Raw genomic sequence first — 19,438 nt, forward strand, 5'->3', positions numbered from 1 at the left:
ATAACACTATATAACACTCTACACACTATAACACTCTATATACTATAACACTCTATAGACTATAACACTCTATAACACTCGATATCCTACAACACTCTATACACTAAAACACTCTATACACTATAACACTCTATACTCTATAACACTATATAACACACTATAACACTCTATACACTAAAACACGCTATACACTATAACACTCTATAACACTATATAACACACTATAACACTCTATACACTATAACACTCAATACACCATAACACTCTATACATTATAACACTCTATAACACTCTATTCACTATAACACTCTATACACTATAACACTCTATACATTATAACACACTATAACACTCTATTCACTATAACACTCTATACACTATAACACTCTATACTCTATAACACCCTATACTCTATAACACTCTATAACACTCTATACACTATAAAACTCTATACAGTACAACACTCTATACACTATAACACTCTATACACTATAAAACTCTATACAGTACAACACTCTATACACTATAACACTCTATACACTATAAAACTCTATACAGTACAACACTCTCTACACTATAACACTCTATACACTATAAAACTCTATACAGTACAACACTCTATACACTATAACACTCTATACACTATAAAACTCTATACAGTACAACACTCTATACACTATAACACTCTATACACTATAAAACTCTATACAGTACAACACTCTATAAACTATAAAACTCTATACAGTACAACACTCTATACACTATAACATTCTATAACACTCTATACACTATAACACTCTATACACTATAACACTCTATACACTATAAAACTCTATACTGTACAACACTCTATAACACTCTATACACTATAACACTCTATACACTATAAAACTCTATAACACTCTATACACTATAACACTCTATACACTATAACACTCTATACACTATAACACTCTATACACTATTAAACTCTATACAGTACAACACTCCATACTCTATAACACTCTATAACACTCTATAACACTCTATAACACTCTATACACTATAACACTCTATACACTATAACACTCTATACACTATAAAACTCTATACAGTACAACACTCTATACACTATAACACTCTATACACTATAACACTCTATACACTAGAAAACTCTATACAGTACAACACTCTATACACTATAACACTCTATACACTATAAAACTCTATACAGTACAACACTCTATACACTATAACACTCTATACACTATAAAACTCTATACAGTACAACACTCTATACACTATAAAACTCTATACAGTACAACACTCTATACACTATAAAACTCTATACACTATAACACTCTATACACTATAAAACTCTATACAGTACAACACTCTATACACTATAACACTCTATACACTATAAAACTCTATACAGTACAACACTCTATACACTATAACACTCTATACACTATAAAACTCTATACAGTACAACACTCTATAAACTATAAAACTCTATACAGTACAACACTCTATACACTATAACATTCTATAACACTCTATACACTATAACACTCTATACACTATAACACTCTATACACTATAAAACTCTATACTGTACAACACTCTATAACACTCTATACACTATAACACTCTATACACTATAACACTCTATACACTATAAAACTCTATACAGTACAACACTCTATACACTATAACACTCTATACACTATAAAACTCTATACAGTACAACACTCTCTACACTATAACACTCTATACACTATAAAACTCTATACAGTACAACACTCTATACACTATAACACTCTATACACTATAAAACTCTATACAGTACAACACTCTATACACTATAACACTCTATACACTATAAAACTCTATACAGTACAACACTCTATAAACTATAAAACTCTATACAGTACAACACTCTATACACTATAACATTCTATAACACTCTATACACTATAACACTCTATACACTATAACACTCTATACACTATAAAACTCTATACTGTACAACACTCTATAACACTCTATACACTATAAAACTCTATACTGTACAACACTCTATAACACTCTATACACTATAACACTCTATACACTATAAAACTCTATAACACTCTATACACTATAACACTCTATACACTATAACACTCTATACACTATAACACTCTATACACTATTAAACTCTATACAGTACAACACTCCATACTCTATAACACTCTATAACACTCTATAACACTCTATACACTATAACACTCTATACACTATAACACTCTATACACTATAAAACTCTATACAGTACAACACTCTATACACTATAACACTCTATACACTATAACACTCTATACACTATTAAACTCTATACAGTACAACACTCCATACTCTATAACACTCTATAACACTCTATAACACTCTATAACACTCTATACACTATAACACTCTATACACTATAACACTCTATACACTATAAAACTCTATACAGTACAACACTCTATACACTATAACACTCTATACACTATAACACTCTATACACTATAAAACTCTATACAGTACAACACTCTATACACTATAACACTCTATACACTATAAAACTCTATACAGTACAACACTCTATACACTATAACACTCTATACACTATAAAACTCTATACAGTACAACACTCTATACACTATAAAACTCTATACAGTACAACACTCTATACACTATAAAACTCTATACACTATAACACTCTATACACTATAAAACTCTATACAGTACAACACTCTATACACTATAACACTCTATACACTATAAAACTCTATACAGTACAACACTCTATACACTATAACACTCTATACACTATAAAACTCTATACACTATAACACTCTATACACTATAAAACTCTATACAGTACAACACTCTATACACTATAACACTCTATACACTATAAAACTCTATACAGTACAACACTCTATACACTATAAAACTCTATACAGTACAACACTCTATACACTATAAAACTCTATACAGTACAACACTCTATACACTATAAAACTCTATACACTATAAAACTCTATACAGTACAACACTCTATACACTATAAAACTCTATACAGTACAACACTCTATACACTATAAAACTCTATACAGTACAACACTCTATACACTATAACACTCTATACAGTACAACACTCTATACACTATAAAACTCTATACACTATAAAACTCTATACACTATAACACTCTATACACCATAAAACTCTATACACTATAAAACTCTATACACTATAACACTCTATACACTATAAAACTCTATACAGTACAACACTCTATACACTATAACACGCTATACACTATACAACTCTATACACTATAACACTCTATACACTATAACACTCTATACACTATAACACCCTATACAGTACAACACTCTATACACTATAAAACTCTATACAGTACAACACTCTATACACTATAACACTCTATACACTATAAAACTCTATACACTATAACACTCTATACACTATAACACTCTATACACTATAAAACTCTATACAGTACAACACTCTATACACTATAAAACTCTATACAGTACAACACTCTATACACTATAAAACTCTATACACTATAAAACTCTATACAGTACAACACTCTATACACTATAAAACTCTACACACTATAAAACTCTATACACTATAACACTCTATACACTATAAAACTCTATACAGTATAACACTCTATACACTATAACACTCTATAACACTCTATACACTATAACACTCTATACACTATAAAACTCTATACAGTACAACACTCTATACACTATAACACTCTATACACTATAAAACTCTATACACTATAACACTCTATACAGTACAACACTCTATACACTATAAAACTCTATACAGTACAACACTCTATACACTATAACACTCTATACACTATAAAACTCTATACAGTACAACACTCTATACACTATAACACTCTATACACTATAAAACTCTATACAGTACAACACTCTATACACTATAACACTCTATAACACTCTATACACTATAACACTCTATACACTATAAAACTCTATACAGTACAACACTCTATACACTATAACACTCTATACACTATAAAACTCTATACACTATAACACTCTATACAGTACAACACTCTATACACTATAAAACTCTATACAGTACAACACTCTATACACTATAACACTCTATACACTATAAAACTCTATACAGTACAACACTCTATACACTATAACACTCTATACACTATAAAACTCTATACAGTACAACACTCTATACACTATAACTCAACTAGAGAATGAAGGGGATTAAAGAGGGAAAGAAAGATATTGATGTAATATAGAATTGATCTATTATCTCTCGCTCTCTCTTATTTTTCTCTCTCTCTCTCTGTCTGGAGAGGAGGTGACCTGTGACGCAGTGACATGGCTAGAGGCCAGGGGTCAGAGGTCAGGGGTTAGAGGAAGGGTCACAGCTGAAAAATTAAACGACTGACTGGGAATCTATCAAAGATGTACTGTCAAACAGAAGTACAATTCACATCAAATTCACTAGGGAAGTGACCCAGGTTCAACCCAGGTAGAACACACACACACACACACACACACACACACACACAACGTGTCTCTGAAGCCTAGTAAGATGCATAGTATCTCTGGTGGTCTTACTGAGTTACTTTCTCTCACACACACAGCGGCTGTTTCAACAGAGGTCTGTAATCAAATTATGAGGGATTGGATTATACACCAGGAAATGATTAACATATTAGGCTACAGGGGCCAATTGCAGGAGCACTGAGAATGTGTTTGTGTGTGTGTGTGTGTGTGTGTGTGTGTGTGTGTGTGTGTGTGTGTGTGTGTGTGTGTGTGTGTTTGTGTGAGCACTGAAAGTCTGTGAGTCATAGAAGTCAGAAGGCCAGGAAAAGTAGGGGGTTAACACAGACCACACATACACACACACACACACACACACACAGAGATTATATAAGATCAGACAGTGGTCCGTCTGAAGCAAAACCAGATGACGGGAATCTAGTTACACTGATTGATACATGAGGTAGTCCAGTCCCAGTTTGTGTGTGTGTGTGTGTGTGTGTGTGTGTGTGTGTGTGTGTGTGTGTGTGTGTGTGTGTGTGTATTAACATAACGCCACAATAACAGTTCTTTCTCTTGTTGTTGGACGGAGGAAAAAAGCAGCCATGAGATACCAATCATAAAAACTACTGGGTTAGGTCTAGTATAACACACACACTGCCAACACACACACACACACACACACACACACACACATACAGACTTGACTACCACAACATCCAGCTTGCCAAGGTCTGATAGTATCACTGCTGCTGAGCACCCCATTCCACACACCATATTATTAATATTATATTACTGAAAGTCACCATACTATTAATGTTATATTACTGACAGACACACAACTATTAATGTTATATTACTGACAGACACACAACTATTAATGTTATATTACTGAAAGTCACCATACTATTAATGTTATATTACTGACAGACACACAACTACTAATGTTATATTTCTGACAGACACACAACTATTAATGTTATATTACTGACAGACACACAACTATTAATGTTATATTTCTGACAGACACCATACTATTAATGTTATATTACTGGCAGACACACAACTATTAATGTTATATTACTGACAGACACCATATTATTAATGTTATATTACTGACAGACACCATACTATTAATGTTATATTACTGACAGACACACAACTATTCATGTTATATTTCTGACAGACACACAATTATTAATGTTATATTACTGACAGACACACAACTATTAATGTTATATTACTGACAGACACCATACTATTAATGTTATATTACTGACAGACACACAACTATTAATGTTATATTACTGAAAGTCACCATACTAGTAATGTTATATTACTGACAGACACCATATTATTAATGTTATATTACTGAAAGTCACCATACTATTAATGTTATATTACTGACAGACACACAACTATTAATGTTATATTTCTGACAGACACACAACTATTAATGTTATATTACTGACAGACACACAACTATTAATGTTATATTACTGACAGACACCATATTATTAATGTTATATTACTGACAGACACCATACTATTAATGTTATATTACTGACAGACACCATATTATTAATGTTATATTACTGACAGACACACAACTATTAATGTTATATTACTGAAAGTCACCATACTAGTAATGTTATATTACTGACAGACACCATATTATTAATGTTATATTACTGAAAGTCACCATACTATTAATGTTATATTACTGACAGACACCATACTATTAATGGTATATTACTGACAGACACACAACTATTAATGTTATATTACTGAAAGTCACCATACTATTAATGTTATATTACTGACAGACACCATACTATTAATGGTATATTACTGACAGACACACAACTATTAATGTTATATTACTGACAGACACACAACTATTAATGTTATATTACTGAAAGTCACCATACTATTAATGTTATATTACTGACAGACACACAACTACTAATGTTATATTTCTGACAGACACACAACTATTAATGTTATATTACTGACAGACACACAACTATTAATGTTATATTTCTGACAGACACCATACTATTAATGTTATATTACTGACAGACACACAACTATTAATGTTATATTACTGACAGACACCATATTATTAATGTTATATTACTGACAGACACCATACTATTAATGTTATATTACTGACAGACACACAACTATTAATGTTATATTTCTGACAGACACACAATTATTAATGTTATATTACTGACAGACACACAACTATTAATGTTATATTACTGACAGACACCATACTATTAATGTTATATTACTGACAGACACACAACTATTAATGTTATATTTCTGACAGACACACAATTATTAATGTTATATTACTGACAGACACACAACTATTAATGTTATATTACTGAAAGTCACCATACTATTAATGTTATATTACTGACAGACACACAACTATTAATGTTATATTTCTGACAGACACACAACTATTAATGTTATATTACTGACAGACACACAACTATTAATGTTATATTACTGACAGACACCATATTATTAATGTTATATTACTGACAGACACCATACTATTAATGTTATATTACTGACAGACACACAACTATTAATGTTATATTTCTGACAGACACACAACTTTAATGTTATATTACTGACAGACACACAACTATTAATCTTATATTACTGACAGACACAAAACTATTAATGTTATATTACTGACAGACACACAACTATTAATGTTATATTACTGAAAGTCACCATACTAGTAATGTTATATTACTGACAGACACCATATTATTAATGTTATATTACTGAAAGTCACCATACTATTAATGTTATATTACTGACAGACACCATACTATTAATGGTATATTACTGACAGACACACAACTATTAATGTTATATTACTGAAAGTCACCATACTATTAATGTTATATTACTGACAGACACCATACTATTAATGGTATATTACTGACAGACACACAACTATTAATGTTATATTACTGACAGACACACAACTATTAATGTTATATTACTGAAAGTCACCATACTATTAATGTTATATTACTGACAGACACACAACTACTAATGTTATATTTCTGACAGACACACAACTATTAATGTTATATTACTGACAGACACACAACTATTAATGTTATATTTCTGACAGACACCATACTATTAATGTTATATTACTGACAGACACACAACTATTAATGTTATATTACTGACAGACACCATATTATTAATGTTATATTACTGACAGACACCATACTATTAATGTTATATTACTGACAGACACACAACTATTAATGTTATATTTCTGACAGACACACAATTATTAATGTTATATTACTGACAGACACACAACTATTAATGTTATATTACTGACAGACACCATACTATTAATGTTATATTACTGACAGACACACAACTATTAATGTTATATTTCTGACAGACACACAATTATTAATGTTATATTACTGACAGACACACAACTATTAATGTTATATTACTGAAAGTCACCATACTATTAATGTTATATTACTGACAGACACACAACTATTAATGTTATATTTCTGACAGACACACAACTATTAATGTTATATTACTGACAGACACACAACTATTAATGTTATATTACTGACAGACACCATATTATTAATGTTATATTACTGACAGACACCATACTATTAATGTTATATTACTGACAGACACACAACTATTAATGTTATATTTCTGACAGACACACAACTTTAATGTTATATTACTGACAGACACACAACTATTAATGTTATATTACTGACAGACACACAACTATTAATGTTATATTACTGACAGACACACAACTATTAATGTTATATTACTGAAAGTCACCATACTAGTAATGTTATATTACTGACAGACACCATATTATTAATGTTATATTACTGAAAGTCACCATACTATTAATGTTATATTACTGACAGACACCATACTATTAATGGTATATTACTGACAGACACACAACTATTAATGTTATATTACTGAAAGTCACCATACTATTAATATTATATTACTGACAGACACCATACTATTAATGGTATATTACTGACAGACACACAACTATTAATGTTATATTACTGACAGACACACAACTATTAATGTTATATTACTGAAAGTCACCATACTATTAATGTTATATTACTGACAGACACACAACTACTAATGTTATATTTCTGACAGACACACAACTATTAATGTTATATTACTGACAGACACACAACTATTAATGTTATATTTCTGACAGACACACAATTATTAATGTTATATTACTGACAGACACACAACTATTAATGTTATATTACTGACAGACACCATACTATTAATGTTATATTACTGACAGACACACAACTATTAATGTTATATTTCTGACAGACACACAATTATTAATGTTATATTACTGACAGACACACAACTATTAATGTTATATTACTGAAAGTCACCATACTATTAATGTTATATTACTGACAGACACACAACTATTAATGTTATATTTCTGACAGACACACAACTATTAATGTTATATTACTGACAGACACACAACTATTAATGTTATATTACTGACAGACACCATATTATTAATGTTATATTACTGACAGACACCATACTATTAATGTTATATTACTGACAGACACACAACTATTAATGTTATATTTCTGACAGACACACAACTTTAATGTTATATTACTGACAGACACACAACTATTAATGTTATATTACTGACAGACACACAACTATTAATGTTATATTACTGACAGACACACAACTATTAATGTTATATTACTGAAAGTCACCATACTAGTAATGTTATATTACTGACAGACACCATATTATTAATGTTATATTACTGAAAGTCACCATACTATTAATGTTATATTACTGACAGACACCATACTATTAATGGTATATTACTGACAGACACACAACTATTAATGTTATATTACTGAAAGTCACCATACTATTAATATTATATTACTGACAGACACCATACTATTAATGGTATATTACTGACAGACACACAACTATTAATGTTATATTACTGACAGACACACAACTATTAATGTTATATTACTGAAAGTCACCATACTATTAATGTTATATTACTGACAGACACACAACTACTAATGTTATATTTCTGACAGACACACAACTATTAATGTTATATTACTGACAGACACACAACTATTAATGTTATATTTCTGACAGACACCATACTATTAATGTTATATTACTGACAGACACACAACTATTAATGTTATATTACTGACAGACACCATATTATTAATGTTATATTACTGACAGACACCATACTATTAATGTTATATTACTGACAGACACACAACTATTAATGTTATATTACTGACAGACACACAACTATTAATGTTATATTTCTGACAGACACCATACTATTAATGTTATATTACTGACAGACACACAACTATTAATGTTATATTACTGACAGACACCATATTATTAATGTTATATTTCTGACAGACACACAATTATTAATGTTATATTACTGACAGACACACAACTATTAATGTTATATTTCTGACAGACACCATACTATTAATGTTATATTACTGACAGACACACAACTATTAATGTTATATTACTGACAGACACCATATTATTAATGTTATATTTCTGACAGACACACAATTATTAATGTTATATTACTGACAGACACACAACTATTAATGTTATATTACTGACAGACACCATACTATTAATGTTATATTACTGACAGACACACAACTATTAATGTTATATTACTGAAAGTCACCATACTAGTAATGTTATATTACTGACAGACACCATATTATTAATGTTATATTACTGAAAGTCACCATACTATTAATGTTATATTACTGACAGACACACAACTATTAATGTTATATTTCTGACAGACACACAACTATTAATGTTATATTACTGACAGACACACAACTATTAATGTTATATTACTGACAGACACCATATTATTAATGTTATATTACTGACAGACACCATACTATTAATGTTATATTACTGACAGACACACAACTATTAATGTTATATTTCTGACAGACACACAACTTTAATGTTATATTACTGACAGACACACAACTATTAATGTTATATTACTGACAGACACACAACTATTAATGTTATATTACTGACAGACACACAACTATTAATGTTATATTACTGAAAGTCACCATACTAGTAATGTTATATTACTGACAGACACCATATTATTAATGTTATATTACTGAAAGTCACCATACTATTAATGTTATATTACTGACAGACACCATACTATTAATGGTATATTACTGACAGACACACAACTATTAATGTTATATTACTGAAAGTCACCATACTAGTAATGTTATATTACTGACAGACACCATATTATTAATGTTATATTACTGAAAGTCACCATACTATTAATGTTATATTACTGACAGACACCATACTATTAATGTTATATTACTGACAGACACCATACTATTAATGTTATATTACTGACAGACACCATACTATTAATGTTATATTACTGACAGACACCATACTATTAATGTTATATTACTGACAGACACCATACTATTAATGTTATTGTAACGGTTTTCTTGATGAGAAGGAGAGTCGGACCAAAATGCGGCGTGTCTATTGCAATCCATGTTTAATGAAGTAACACACTAAACACAAACACTACCAAAACAATAAACTTAACGAAAACCGAAACAGCCTATACTTGTGTAACCTAACAAAGAACAATGACATCAGGACACTAAGGACAATCACCCACGACAAACTCAAAGAATATGGCTGCCTAAATATGGTTCCCAATCAGAGACAACGATAAACACCTGCCTCTGATTGAGAACCACTTCAGACAGCCATAGACTTAGCTAGAACACCCCACTAGCTACAATCCCCATACATACACACCACATACAAAAACCCATGCCACACCATGGCCTGACCAAATAAATAAAGATAAACACAAAATACTTTGACCAGGGTGTGACAGTTATATTACTGACAGACACCATACTATTAATGTTATATTACAGACTGTTTAAGCCTCAACTTATAGGCTGTTTAAACCTCAACAGAATGTCAATGTGTTTTGGACTCAAATACCCCTTGGGCCAGCATACCCCCTTAAATAAAGGCAGGTGGCTTTGAGGCTGGAGAGTCCGGCCAGGAACCAGAAGGTTGGGAAAATAGGGAAACAGCCCTATTGGATAAAGTCTGAATATGGGCAAGATATGGTGTGTGGGTGGGCACCCCTGTGTAGGTGTGTGTGTAGTGCTGACCGACTGAATACCTCTCTCTGTTCTGATAGACTTGTCAGATTAGGAGGCTGCTGTTGATTTAGACTACCAAAGGATATATTTATCACATACTAGGATAACGCACACACACAGGAGTGTGACTCTTTGACCTGGATAAGTAAGAGAGAGAAAGAGAGAGAATGAGAGAAAGAGATAGAGAGCGAGAAAGATAGATGGAGAGAGATACAGAGAGAAAGAGAAAGAGAGAGAGAGGGAGAGAAAGGGAGAGAGAGAAAGTGAGAGACACACACACACAGGTGTTCCTCCTATAGTTCTGTATCCCAGCATTATACAACCAGCCTACATACCTCCCATTCTTCACTAAGCCCAGTGTGTATTTACTACAGTATATGAGAACAGATCCGGCAGCCTGAGGAAAATACTATAGAAGCATTAGATACATTATTATCATTTTATACAGGCAGTGTATATTTAACTGGCAGAAAATGAATTGCAGTGGATGGCGGTACGCTAACCCAATGCTACCTTTTATGCCTCTCCCTAACTCTAACCCCCTGAAACAATACCAGGAATCTATTAGGAAACCATACTTAACCATAACTTAACCTTTATTCATGTCCTATGCCTAATTACATTTGTTTGCTTCCTATGATAAAAACTTTACTATCGGGGAGGGTATTATGGCAATGTCTCTCAGTAAAGTCCTTCTGAATGAATAGATTGGGATTTCCAAAGGAGACCAAATATGTGTGTGGACCTACATTCTTCAGACAGAGAGAGTAGAGAAAGGCCAATAGCCGTTAATTATCAAAATACAGAAAAGAGCCGTTAGATTCTATAACCTCCTAAAAGGAAGCAATTCCCAAACCTTCCATAGCAAAGCCTTCACCTACATGCCAAGGAATGGCGTAGGAGGAGATAGCTGCCGTTTTATGGTCCCCTAACCAATTGTGCTATTGTGTATGTTTTTTCGCGTTATTTGTAACTTATTTTGCACATAATGTTTCTGCCACCGTGTCTTATGACCGAAAATAGCTTCTAGATATCAGGACAGCGATTACTCACCCCGTACTGGAAGAAAATTATTTATTTAAAAAGTCGGACGCAAAGGATTTACCTCAGACACCCGACAAGGCCCTCATCCCGTCATTTGCAGGAGAAAAGGCGGAGAAATCGGGGACATAGGTCTGGGTACCTTGTAAGGATCCGATGGCGGGTGGGTCATCTGCCTTACCATCTGTCCTATTAGCCAATGTATAATCATTGGATAATAAAATAGATTAACTACGAGCACGTATATCCTACCAACGGGACATAAAAACAATAATATCTTATGTTTCACCAAGTCGTGGCTGAACAACGACATGAATAACATACAGTTGGCGGGATTTAAGCTTTTTGGCAGGATAGAACAGCAGCCTCTGGTAAGACAAGGGGTGGCGGTCTATGTATATTTGTAAACAAATGCTGGTGCACGAAATCTAAGGAAGTCTTGAGGTTTTGCTCACCTGAGGTAGAGTATCTCATGATAAGATGTAGATCACACTATTTAGCAAGAGAGTTTTCATCTATATTCTTCATAGTTGTCCATTTACCACCACAAACCGATGCTGGCACTAAGACCGCTCAGTGAGCTGTATGTGGCCATAAGCAAACAGGAAGACACTCATCCAGAGGTGGCGATCCTAGTGGCCAGGGGACTTTAATGCAGGGAAATTTAAATACATTTTACCTCATTTCTACCAGCAACTAGAAGGAAAAAAACTCAAGACCACCTTTACTCCACACACAGAGATGTGTACAAGCTCTCCTTTGCACTCCATTTGGCAAATCTGACCATAATTCTATCCTCCTGATTCCTGCCTACAAGCAAAAGTCTGAAGCAGGAAGCACCAGTGACTTGGTTAATTAAAAAGTGGTCAGATAAAGCAGATGCTAAGTTACAGTACTGCGTTGTTAGCACAGACTGGAATATGTTCCGGCATTCTTCCGATGGCATTGAGGAGTATACTACATCAGTCACTGGCTTCAACAATAAGTGCATCGATGACGTCGTCCCCACAGTGACAATACGTACGTACTTCAGCCATAAGCCATGGATTACAGGCAACATCTGCACAGAGCTAAAGGGTAGAGCTGCTGTTTTCAAAGAGCCAGACTCTAACCCGGAAGCTTATAAGAAATCCCGCTATGCCCTCCGACGAACCATCAAACAGGCAAAGCGTCAATACAGGACTAAGATTGAATCATACTAAGCTCTTCGAATGTGGCAGGGCTTGCAATCTATTACAGACTACAAAGGGAAGCACAACCGCGAGCTGCCCAGTGACCCGAGCATACCAGACAAGCTAAATTACTTCTATGCTTGCATCGAAGCAAGTAACACTGAAGAATGCATGAGAGCATCAGCTGTTCCGGATGACTGTGTGATCACATTCTCCATAGCCGATGTGAGTAAGACCTTCAAACAGGTCAACATTCACAAGGCCTCAGGGCCAGATGGATTACCAGGACGTGTACTCCGAGCATGCACTGGCCAACTGGCAAGTGTTTTCACTGACATTTTCAACATGTCCCTGACTGAGTTTGTAATACAAACATGTTTCAAGCAGACCATCATAGTCCCTGTGTCCAAGAACACTAAGTTACCTAGCTTCTTGGTACTAGGGGGCAGTATTTTCATTTTTGGATAAAAAACGTTCCCGTTTTAAATGGGATATTTTGTCATGACAAGATGCTCGACTATGCATATAATTGACAGCTTTGGATAGAAAACACTCTGACGTTTCCAAAACTGCAAAGATATTGTCTGTGAATGCAACATAACTGATGTTACAGGCGAAACCCAGATAAAAATCCAATCAGGAAGTGCCGCATTTTTTGAAAGCGCTTCATGCCAATGACTCCTTATATGGCTGTGAATGGGCTACGAATGAGCTTACACTTTCTACGTATTCCCCAAGGTGTCCACAGCATTGTGATGTCTTTTTATGCATTTATGTTGAAGAATAGCCGTAAGGGACCACATTGAGCAAGTGGTCACATGATGGCTCCCGCAGAAAATCTTGCGTAAAGTACAGATGTAGCCATTTTTCCAATCGCTTCTTCTGAGAAACCAATTGTCCCGGTGGATATATTATCAAATAGATATGTGAAAAACACCTTGAGGATTGATTCTGAACAACGTTTGCCGTGTTTCTGTCGATATTATGGAGCATTTTCCAGTCGATTTCTCAGCCAAACGTGAAGAACAAATGGAGCTATTTCGCCTACAAAAATAATATTTTTGGAAAAAAGGAACATTTGCTATCTAACTGGGAGTCTCCTGAGTGAAAACATTCGAAGTTCATCAAAGGTAAACGATTTAATTTGATTGCTTTTCTGATTTTCGTGACAAGGTTGCCTGCTGCTAGCAAGGCATAATGCTATGCTGGTCTATGATAAACTTACACAAATGCTTGTCTAGCTTTGGCTTTAAAACATATTTTGAAAATCTGAGATGACAGTGTGATTAACAAAAGGCTAAGCTGTGTCTCAATATATTTCATTTGTGATTTTCATGAATAGGAACATTTTCTAGGGATATTTATGTCCGCTGCATTATGCTAATTAGTTTCAGGCGATGATTACGCCCCCGGATCCGGGGTGGGTAGTATCAAGAGGCTAGACAGGGTAACCTGCCTAAATGACTACCGACCCGTAGCACTCACGTCTGTAGCCATGAAGTGCTTTGAAAGGCTGGTCATGACCCACATCAACACCATTATGCCAAAAACCCTAGACCCACTCCAATTTGCAAACTGCCCCAACAGATCCACAGATGATGCAATCTCTATTGCACTCCACACGACCCTTTCCCACCTGGACAAAAGAAACACCTATGAGAGAATGCTATTCATTGACTTCAGCTCAGCGTTCAACACCAGAGTGCCCTCAAAGCTCATCACTAAGCTAAGGACCTTGAGACACCTCTCTCTGCAACTGGATCCTGGACTTTCTGACGGGGCACCCCCAGGTGGTAAGGGTAGGTAACAACACATCTGCCACTCTGATCCTCAACACGGGGGCCCCTCAGGGGTGAGTGCTCAGTCCCCTCCTGTTCACTCATGACTGCATGGCCAGGTACGACTCCAACACAATCATTGAGTTTGCCATTGACACAGCAGTGATAGGCCTGATCACTGACAACAATGAGACAGCCTATAGCCGCGTGGTGCCAGGACAACAACCTCTCCCTCAACATGATCAAGACAAAGGAGATGTGGACTACAGGAAAAGGAGGACCGAGCACACACCAATTCTCATCGACGGGGCTGTAGTGGAGCAGGATGAGAGCTTCAAGTTCCTTGGTGTACACATCAACAACAAACTCTCATGGCCCAAACACACCAAGACAGTTGTGAAGAGGGCACTACAAAACCTCTTACCCCTCAGGAGAATGAAAAGATTTGTCATGGGTCCTCTGATAATCAAAAAGGTATACAGCTGCACCATCGAGAGCATACTGACTGATTGGATCACTGCCCGGTATTGCAACTGTTCGGCCTCCGACCGCAAGGCACTACAGGGGGTGGTGCGTATGGCCCAGTACATCACTGGGGCCAAGCTTCCTGCCATCCAGGACCTCTATACCTGTGTAGTGTCAGGTAAAGGCACCGCCAATTGTCAAAGACGCCAATTGTCAAAGACTCCAGCCACTCTAATCATAGACTTTTCTCTCTGATACCACACGGCAAGCAATACCAGAGCTCCATGTGTAGGTCCAAAATAATTCTTAATTCCCATTTACACTGCTGCTACTCTCTGTTTATTATCTATGAATAGTCACTTTACCTCTACCTACATGTACATATTACCACATTTACCTCGACTTACCGGTGAATCTGTACCGGTACCGCATGTATATAGCCTCGCTATTGTTATTTTACTGCTGCTCTTTAATTATTGTTACTTTTCTTTATTATTTTTTGCTTATACATTTTTTACTTCACAATTATTTTCTTAAAACTGCATTGTTGGTTAATGAAAAGGTTGTAAGTAACAAGAACATTTCCCAGGACATTGACATATATCTGATATTGGCAGAAAGCTTACATTCTTGTTAATCTAACTGCTCTGTCCAATTTACAGTAGTTATTACAGTGACATAATACCATGCTATTGTTCGAGGAGAGTGCACAATTTTGAACATAAAAAGTTATTAATAAACAAATTAGGCACATTTGGGCAGTCTTGATACATCATTTTGAACAGAAATGCAATGGTTCATTGGATCAGTCTAAAACTTTGCACATACACTGATGCCATCTAGTGACCAAAGTCTAAATTTCTGGGCTGGAATAATACATTATGGCCTTTCTCTTCCATTTCAAAGATGATGGTACAAAAAAATACAAAAGAAGGTTGTTTTTTTCTTTGTATTATCTTTTACCAGATCTATTGTGTTATATTCTACTACATTCCTTTCACATTTCCATAAACTTAAAAGTGTTTCATTTCAAATGGTACCAAGAATATCCTTGCTTCAGGGCCAGAGCTACAGGCAGTTAGATTTAGATATGTCATTTTAGGCAAAAATTTAAAAAAAGGGGCTAATCCTTAAGAGGTTTTAAGGGCTTGTAAGTAAGCATTTCACTGTAAGGACACCTGCTGTGTTCAGCGCATGTGACAAATACACTTTGAAATAATCCTGGAGAAGAGCCCCCTAAGCAAGCTGGTCCTGGGGCTCTGTTTACAAACACAAACAGACGCCACAGAGCAGCAACACAATTAGACCAAACCAAATCATGAGAAAACAAAAATATTTGATACATTGGAAAAAATGCACATCACAGCAGCACGATTTGTGACCTGTTGCCACAAGAAAAGGTCAACCAGTGAAGGACAAACACCATTGTAAATACAACCCATATTTATATTTATTTATTTTCCCTTTTAGGCTTTAACTATTTGCACATCATTACAACAATGTATATAGACATAATAGGACATTTGAATTTGAATTGTTTATTATCTACTTCATTTGCCTTGGCAATGTTAACATATGTTTCCAATGCCAATAAAGCCCTTCAATTTAAATTCAATTGTAATTGAGTATAGAGAGAGAGAGAGAGAGAGAGAGAGAGAGAGAGAGAGAGAATAGAGAGAGAGAGGGAGAGAGACAGAGAGAGAGAATAGAGAGAGAGAGAGAGAGAGCGAGAGAGAGAGAATAGAGAGAATAGAGAGAGCGAGATAATAGAGAGAATAGAGAGAAAAGAGAGAGAGAATAGAGAGAATAGAGAGAATAGAGAGAGAGAGAGAATAGAGAGAATAGAGAGAAAAGAGAGAGAGAATAGAGAGAATAGAGAGAGAGAGAGAATAGAGAGAATAGAGAGAAAGAGAGCGAAAGAGAGTAGATGTCACGTTCTGACCTTTATTTCCGTTGTTTTGTATTTATTTAGTATGGTCAGGGCGTGAGTTGGGTGGGCAGTCTATGTTTGTTTTTCTATGTTTTGGGGCATTTCTATGTTTTCGGCCTAGTATGGTTCTCAATCAGAGGCAGGTGTCATTAGTTGTCTCTGATTGAGAATCATACTTAGGTAGCCTGGGTTGCACTGTTTGTTTGTGGGTGATTGTCTATGTTGATGGCTTGTTTCAGCACAGGTCTCATTTTGTAGCTTCACGGTCGAATTTGGTTTATTGTTTTTGTTACTCGTTTGTATAGTGTTCAGTCTTTCTTTATTAAAGATTTTACCATGGACACTTACCACGCCGCATATTGGTCCTCTGATCCTTCTCGCCTCTCCTCTTCAGACGAAGAGGAGGACGGCCGTGACAGAATCACCCACCAACCAAGGACCAAGCGGCGTGGTAGAAAACAGCGACGACAGCAGCAGCAGCAGCAACAACAACAGCGGCCGGTATCACAGGACTCCTGGACATGGGAGGAGATACTGAACGGAGAGGGACCCTGGGCACAGGCTGGGGAATATCGCCGCCCCAAAGCAGAGCTGGAGGCAGCGAAAGCTGAGCGGCGGCGATATGAGGAGGCAGCACGGCAGTGCGACAGGTACGAGAGACAGCCCCAAATTTTTTTTGGGGGGGGGCACACGAGGGGTGGAGCTAGGCCAGGTAGCAGACCTGCGCTCACCCCTCGTGCTTATTATAAGCAGCGCGATACTGGGCAGGCACCGTGTTATGCGGTTAAGCGCACGGTGTCGCCAGTACGTGTCCATAGCCCGGTGCGCTATAGGACAGCCCCCCGAGAGTGTCATGCGAGTGCGGGCATCGAGCCAGGGCGTATGGTGCCTGCTCAGCGGGTCTGGTCGCCGGTACGCAGTTTTGGCCCAGGGTATCCTGCGCCGGCTCTGCGTGCTGTGTCTCCGGGGCGCTGGGAGGGTGCAGTGCGTCCTCTGCCCGCGCTCCGCTCGTACCGGGCGACTGTGGGAATGGAGCCGAAGGGAGAGGTGCGTGTAGTAAGCATTAGATCTCCCGTGCTTACCCACAGCCCGGTTCAACCTGTGCCTGCACTCTGG

Source organism: Oncorhynchus mykiss, chromosome 7 (assembly GCF_013265735.2).
Source record: "Oncorhynchus mykiss isolate Arlee chromosome 7, USDA_OmykA_1.1, whole genome shotgun sequence".
NCBI lineage: Eukaryota > Metazoa > Chordata > Actinopteri > Salmoniformes > Salmonidae > Oncorhynchus > Oncorhynchus mykiss.